The following is an 8,273-nucleotide window of genomic DNA, read 5'->3' on the forward strand; positions in this document are numbered from 1 at the left end:
ATGGAAATAATGAAGTTAGTGATGCACATGTGAATGCCTTCCATATTTCTACATGGCATCTTCTTCACTGGTCACAGTTTCCTGAGTAAAGCAGGCCATGATGCAGGGTGGATTCTGCAGGTCTTTCCCTCTCTAAGCTTCTCCACATTCACAGTGGGTGAGCCTGACTTCAAGGCAGACTCTGCTTTCCAACCTGCTAGAGCACCAGAAGTGCCTGCTCATCTGCAGAGGGCTGGGTCACCAGCTACTTGCTCACCTCTCCTTAAATTCTATCTCTTTATCTCATTGAAGGCTAGACTGCAATTTACTTACCAAAGCAATTAGAGCTACTGCATAGATGTGAAGTGTTTGTAAATGACAAAAGCAGTTATGAGCAGAAAGCCAGATGTGCATGATGGTATGAGGACACCACCTCTGAAGCCTTGCACAAGAACTCTGTAAAATGCTTCTTTCCTTGGCAGGAAAAATTACCTGCATTTCTCTGGGCCAGCCATTCAGTCTGTACCTTCAACAATGCAAAATATCGTCCTGTACCCTGAACTGAAGAAGCTATCATGAGACAGGTAACCCAGAAAGAGTTTCTAAAAAAAAAAAAAAAACATGGTTGGGGGATAACATAAACGACAACATCCAAGTGTTAATGTGACTCTCACAAAGATGCCTTTTAAAGCTGAGCTGACTCACAGGGAAGCATTTCATGGTTTCCGAAATATAGGACTTGTTTTCCCCACTGAAAGGACAGGAAAACCCCAAACCAAACAGACTTGAGATATTTCAGTTCTCTGTAACCCAAGTGAAAGCAAAATAAAAGAGTAGAAATATTGGAATTTCCCAGAGGATGGAAATTTTTGCCTAGCTGCAATCCCACAATGTTAAGGCAGATTGATAGCGATTTCTTTGTGTATTTCCTTTAACTGTACCAGAGTTGTACAGGAAAGCACAGGCCATACTTGCACTAAGCCTGACTGTGGTCATTAGCAGCACACCTCTGCTTTCACAAGCTTGTGCCTGGTGAAAGAGAATCAAACACAGATTTAGTCTGTGATGTGTTTCTGGGTGAGGTTAGGGCCTGCCTCCTCCTGAGCACCCTGTGCCTTCAACCTTCATGTTGCCTGAATGATCTGAGAGGGGTCTAGTGTGGTCAACATTTGAAAAGCACCAGAGCACCAGGGCTATGGGCTGAAGGGTTTAACTAGAGATCTACAAGTTAAAAAAAAAAAAAAAAAAAAAAAAAAAAGCACCTAAACCAAATCCAATGTTGAGTCTAAAACCGGATCCGTGCACAGGTACTTGGTGCTGCTGTGTGACTCAGCCTTGCTGTCTGACGCCTGGTCTAATAAGCACATGCCATGACTCAGGTAATCTTCCCTCTCTCTCTCTGGGTCTCATTTCATTTTGCAAGCCATGGCATGAACTAGCTTAGCCTTGCCATAAAAAACTGACTCACTTCCTAAGGGCAGGCTAAAATAACCTGAGGATTTTTTAAAAATGGTGCTTCTACCTTCTTAGCCACAACAGAAAGACATTGAGGATTTCTGAAGATTAAAAAAAAAATAAAATTAAAAAATCAGGTTTGTTAAACACAGATGAGATGTTCTTTCCAGCCCAATTTTGTCTGCATCTCTGAGTTGCTCCTTTTCAGAAGAGAATCTGTGCCTCTCCGGTGTCTAGTGCTTGACAATCAGTACTTCTTCTCTCTTCCCTGAGTGGTAAAGCCGGGGGGAGGGAGAGGGCTGAAAGTAAAGCAAAGAATTGTTCAGATTGCCTAGATCCCTCCAGGAAGTGATCTTTCTGCTTTTACTCCAGACACACGCCTCCCAGCTAGCCAGCGGCTCCAACTAATTAGCACACGTGATGGGAATAGGAAACAAAGCCACAAACAATAGTAGCGTGGGAACGCAGTGTAAACTGCAATTACATAGACCCCCCCTCCTCCCCCGCCCGCCCCCCACTCTGCCCTTTTCCAAATAAATAAATAAAGGCATAAATAAATAAATAAGTGTATAAATCTGAAATAGCTGCCGACAGTACAGCAGATAAGCGTGGGAGGCAGTGCAAACCGTGCTGGGGAGGAGGTAAAGATCGGCGTTTGCAGGGCGAGCGAGAGCCAGCTATTATTTCCATTCCATACTTCAAGTATATCGAGGCTGCTTCGTTTCCTTTTGTTCAGCGTTGGGGCACAACAGAAAAATCTGTTTGGGGAATTTCAGCACTTGCCAGGTCATGGGGGAGGTCACTCTACTTTTGTTGGGAGAGAGGCAGAAGAAGAAAGAGGGCAATCAAATATCCTCCTTGAGACAGCTTACAAGCACATGTCTCATGCTGTCAGGGGGCTAGGCTCCAGTGTGACACTTCCAGCTTCTTGTCCTCCTGCCAAGCTGAATATGTTTGGTATATGTTATATATGTGAGAAGTGGTCACCACTTCCCTGGCCGACCACAGCTTTAAGACACAGTATAACGGAGCTATTGTGTGGGATTAAACACATTTGCTGTGGTTTAAGCATTAAGAGCGTGTGACTGTTTGCACTTGCTTTAGAGCACCGTCATTAATAGTGACTGTGGAGGTGCTCCTAGAGAGCTCATCATCACCCTGGCATCTCAGCACTTGCACAGTTATGTATTGAGAGCCATGCCCCAGAGGTTTGGTTTGCTGACAAGTAAACACAAGGGATTTTTATCATGGCTAGAGCAGTATGAATCAAGAGAGGCCTGGGTACACCTGGAAAGTAACTGCTGTAGCTGACCTGGCATGTTGCTTTGATAGTGTCTTTTCCCATATAACTGAGATTTTCTGGAATAAATCTTTCAGATGGGGACTGTTTTGGAAGAAAACCATTTCCTCCGGAATAGTTTTTCATTATTAGAAGCAGCTGAAATGAAGGTTACTCAGAGAACAGTGAATCTATACAGGGTACAGGTTTTGCACTGCTATACTGGTCAGCTCTGCAGGGTCCACACGTCTTGACTTTTCTGAAACTGACGGGAATGCTGCTGTTTTTAAGAACTGTGAACAAGGCTGAAGTAAAGCAAGTCACAGGAAAATACCCTCAATGTCAGTGCAGGATGTTACAAAGCTTTCATGGCACTTCAAAATTGGCTTGAATCTCAAAATTCTGACCACTCAACTTGGAGTCAAAATGCTCAAGTCAAATAGTAGGTACAGTATCTAACTCTGTTCTGGCAAAATCACAGTGACACTTCTTTTCTGTGGTTTATTTTTTCCTGCTATTCCATAATGTAGTGGAAGAGACAACTGATGATAGGATTTGATTTTGGTGTCCTCCAATATCCAAATACTCTGACTGTCTGGAATAAGGTTTCACATTCAAACCAGTAAAGCTTAGTCATTACCTAAAGCAGGCAAATCAAGCTACTTTGCCAGGATCTCCATGGTGAAACCTCAGCCAAAGCCCTGATCAACTTTATGGCAATTGAAAATCCCTGGCACTTTCTCACTCTTGTCACACATGCTAAACATCCCCTCACAGTTCATCTCTCTGCGGCTGGGGAGTGTCTCCTGTAGTGGCTGCTTCCCCAGGTCTAACTTTTGCTCAGGTGGCTGATCACCGTGGGTCAGCAGCTGTCTAGTAAAGCCTAGGGCAGAAAGGTGTGAGGTGAGTACCAGTTATCATCTGAGAGAGAGCAGATGCTCTTCTGGGAGCCAGTGCTCACCACTTCAGATACATAGTATTCACCATTTTCATTTAACTCACTTGTGCATTGATCTTAATAGCTGGTACCTTCAAAAGTCAGGGATTAATACTTTGATTTGCTTTATTCCAAACTGCCCTTACCAACAGCTACAGGGCATGCTCCAGTTTAATTTTTATTTTTTCACAATGAAATTCAGTTCAAATAAACTTTTTTAGGAAAAAAATATTATTTTTATTAGCCAAAAAGCCAGGTTTTTCCCTTGAAAGAGCACACTATAAAAAATTTAGTTTTCATGTTAAAACAGAAGGTCTGGGATTTGTTCTCTATCCCACACCTCCTAGCAAGAATGAGTAGGACACACATTTTTTTCTCAAAGCTGCATCTTACTGGCAAAGAAAACTCAAAGTATGTCTCAGACTGTAAACTCTTTGAAGCAGGGACTTCCATATATCACTGTATAACACAAACATGGTTTGAACACTGCTTTTAAAACACCGAAGCTGTAAAATTGCACAGGAAAACAGCAAGTCAGGCTGTTCCTTGATGGGCTGTGAAGATTTCAACAGCATGAAACCAGAGCAAGTTTCTGCATTAATATTCCTCTGTCCATTTATGAGAAGCACTGTAGGAACAGAACAAAACTATTTTGGAAAACTACGGGGAACTTGGTTAATAAAAGTTGGCAAAAGGAAAACCTGGTTTTACTTTGTGATTTTTGGTGCCAACTATACTGTGATAGCGAGGAGTGATCACTGGTATAGGCAAACTACCCATTTACAGTGAAATTGTCACCATGGTGGGATGGTGTCAGTAGTTGACACAATTTTGGGGCCATTGTCCCCTCTAGATTTAGAAATGCTGTCAGAGGCTGTCCTGCCAATAACGTGTTGCTGACTTTTTTGTGTGATTTTACACGAGGTGTACTGTTTTACGTATGGGCAGGGTATCACTTTCCCGTGATTAAGATCAAAGATGCATGCAAGTCAAACCAGAATTTTCTACACTATGCCACGTCAAGTTTTCCTCCTTTTGCTTCTATTATGAGACAGCTATTAATTAACATGACCTGGTGTCATTCTTCCTGTAGGGTCTTCCTGTGTCTTGTAGTGTCTGTCCACAGGACAGCCTGTGTTGTGGAAATGGAAGAAGGGATATTTATGGAAGAAGCTGATATCTGTAAGAGCCTTAGGTCAGATGGAACCTTGCATAAAAAGAGAAGAGAGGTAAAATTTATTGGAAAGGAAGCCAGGTAATAAAATAGCCAATCTGCCTCTTCCCTCCTCAATAACAGGGCCGATGAAATATGAGGTAGCTTTGCCTGTCAGCAGCTTGAATGTGCATTCACAGATTAGCCTTTTGCACAGTTATAACCCAGGTCTGGTTGTGGAGATGAGCTGAAGCCTAAGCAGGTAAATGCAAAGAGTACCTGTTGGAGCCATCCAGAACTGATATCTGTTTGCACTGCTGCTCTTACTGTGCTGACAGTGCTAGTCTTGCTTATTCATAGCTATACACTGCTTCCAAAAGATGACACTTGAAACTCATCCCGCAGCAGAAGCAGTGCAGCTGGAGCATTCTGCTTACAGTAAAGACGGATGTAAATATTATTTATCCCTGTCCTTGGCCAGCTTGAAGGGAGGAATGTCTTGATGATCTGGCTATCACCACAGATGCATGTGAATGTGTGAGGTTTATGCCCTTCTGCTGCAGCAATGGCTCCAGCACAAAGACACTCAGCACCTGCCTGGCAGAAGCTGGGGCCAGTGTGCTTAGAGAGCACCCCAGCCTAACTTCTAAGCTGGCTATTTGGACCTCTGGCATGTGCAGACAGGAGTGTCAGAGTTCAGCTCCTGAGGAAACACATTTATAGTCACAGTACTACTAACAGATCATGCAAGGAGTCTAAAACCCTCCTCTGTCACTCCCATTCACTTCTCCAGCACTTCCATTTGACCTAAGTAGTTTTGCCTTGTGTCAGTGGCACTGACAACCAACACTCAGCCCAAACTCCATAAAGAAAATAACAAGATTTGGAGCAACAACCTCTTGCTTGCAGAGCTGATGCTGCAGCTGGATATATGCAGGGAGGGGAGGTCGGGGGGAGCACTGATGTTTTTGCCTGGCTGCAATGTGAGTGCCAGAGCCACCAGTTGAATTGGGCACAGTAACCATAGCAACAACGAGTTTCCGGGACTTGGGGTGACAGGTTGACGAGATTACTCTTCAAAGCACTTGCTCTCTTGGGAGAGAAAACCTAAAGGAAGGGGATGGGAGTTAATTTAGCACACACACACTGGAGCAAGGGTCAGCAGTGGCAGGTCTCTGCTGGAGGGAAGCCTGCAGCAGTGATAAACAACACCATTTCAAGCACTTTGAGTAGCACCAAAGTCACTGTAGGGGGGCATCCAACAAAGAAAAATGTGGGGTGCACACAAAAACTAGCACCACTCCCTTCCAAAGGACAGTTGCCACAAGAGCTCCTGCATGTCTCAGACCTGAGTCTCTGCTTTGGTGTGAGGGCTTCACCCTGTCCTGCCATTCCTGCTTCCAGCACTGGGTGCCAGATGTGGCTGTAGACCCTGGCTCTGGAAATACTGAGTTTTGCCAGCAATGGAAGCAATGGGGAAACTGAGGCAGGGGGGAGTGGCAAGAGGAGGCAAGTCAAGTGTGGTGGTGTGTGTGATGGGAAGGGGTGTGAGATTAAATATTTGGATGGTGGGGTGAATGAGGCACGGCATGGCTGCAGTAGGAGGTGGGCATGTGGAAGGCAAGAGGGCACTGCAATGTGAAACAGGGAAAAGGGAGGCACAGTGACAGTGTAGGGGACAAGAGAGAAGGCTGTCATCTCCTAAGGTTCATAGCCACATTGGTGCAAAGCTATCAGTGGGAGCTGAAATTCAATTCTGTTTAAAAGCATCTCCTTATGCACTGCTTTAATTTCCTTGGGCTTTGGTGAGCAATGGGCTGCTCTCCTGTCTGCCCTTCTGGTGAGAGAGATGTATGACAGTGCTGCCTTGGTGTGTTGGTAATTTTGGGCTAATAAAATTTCCCTTTGGGCTATGGTTAACAATTAGACCAACACTATGGATCCATGCCCAGCACCAGAAAAGCACAAGAGCAATTTAAAGCTGGTTTTGCTGTCTGCTTCTCCTAGTGCTGGATGGGAAGATTGAAACCACACACAGGCAAACATTTCCTATCTTCCCACAGCTGCTGATAGCCAACTACAATTGCTCACACTGTGTAGAGTCACAGCTACACTCTACTGGCCCATTCTTGTAAATCATTTGCAGAAGTCAGTGTCTACACAAGCTCAGAAAGATTCTTTGGAGGCTGCCTGGCCCCAGTGGTTCACAGGGCTGAAGATGGCGGCAGCTCCAGGATCCAGCTGCTGGGAGCTTGGGTGGCCACACCTCTACTCCCAAGCAATCAATGCTTAATCCCAAGGAACTTCTTCTACCACATTTATGCTCTCCACAGTAGGAGAAGATATATATGTGCCTGGATGGGAGAACTCAGATGTGTAGTCTGCAGGCCAGAAAGACATAAATGTCACTGTACCTTTCACTGACCTGTAAAAGCAAGTGGTGCAGGCAGACAAGCTTAACAACAAAAATATAGAGGCTGGGAAAGTGGATGTAATAGAAGTGCTGACACAAACTTAATTAAAGCACTGAAGAAAAGATAGCTTTGTGAAAAAAAAATAATGTGGGAATAGAAGATTGCTGTCATCTTCTTTTAGCTGCTTACAGGTGGCTGCAGGACTGTTTCTATCTTCTTAATTGAAGGTCTTTTACTACTTTTAGCTTGGTCCCTGCTTCCATTTCCCTCCTACCTGAGATGCTTTGCAAAAATATGGGCAACTCCATGAAATCTGAGGGAAGCCTGTGGTGGTAATCCAAACCAATGGGAGGCTGAAGGTAATTATTCCAGGGCCTTAGAATGGGAAAATCTGGGTTAATCAACTCTGCTCTCACACGATGCTCATCTTGGTTATCCTCCAGTCCATCCAATTGTGAAACATGGAAGAATCAACTTAGAAGGGAGCCTGAGTTGAAAGGCTCCATGTAAATGAAAATTTAATTATTATGAAACCACCTCAAAGAGTACATCCTCATTTCACCTGTCCTATTTTGCCTGTACCTCAGCCTGAGAAAGCTGGCAGAATGAAGAGGACTTGTTGGGGGAATACAGCATTCAGGCTTAGGGCCCTGCTGAGTGCAAGGCAGCATGTACTCACAGTAAGCGTGCCAGCCAGACCTCCACACGTCCTGAATCCACTGCTGACCTTTCCTGCCATTCCTCCCTCCTTGCCAGCAAAGACCATGTGCTTTCAGCTTCTTAAAAACTGTTCCTGCTTCTACCCACTGCCACAATACATGGTAGGGGGAGTAAACAAAAAAAGGATGTGTCTGGCAGATTTGCAGTTTGGAAGGGTACAGGGAAGAGGGATGCCTTGATTTATTTATTTATTTATTTTTTTTTTGGAAGGAGGGTAAGCTACTTTTGCCCAGGCTTTCTTTTAGCTTGGACAAGAGGATCGGGGTGACCTTATCACTCTCTAGAACTCCCTGAAAGGACCTTGTAGCCAGGTGGGGGTCAGCCTCTCCTCCCAGG

General features: G+C 44.5%; 1 long non-coding RNA gene across 1 annotated transcript; it reads left to right on the forward strand.

The window, feature by feature from the left end:
• The first annotated feature begins 1,138 nt into the window (after positions 1-1,138).
• Positions 1,139-7,753, forward strand: LOC137471729 (uncharacterized). Its single transcript, XR_010997807.1, has 2 exons — positions 1,139-4,905; positions 7,445-7,753. It is a non-coding gene; the product is annotated as an uncharacterized lncRNA (long non-coding RNA).
• Positions 7,754-8,273: the final 520 nt, after the last annotated feature.

Source organism: Anomalospiza imberbis, chromosome 1 (assembly GCF_031753505.1).
Source record: "Anomalospiza imberbis isolate Cuckoo-Finch-1a 21T00152 chromosome 1, ASM3175350v1, whole genome shotgun sequence".
NCBI classification, from domain to species: Eukaryota; Metazoa; Chordata; class Aves; order Passeriformes; family Viduidae; genus Anomalospiza; species Anomalospiza imberbis.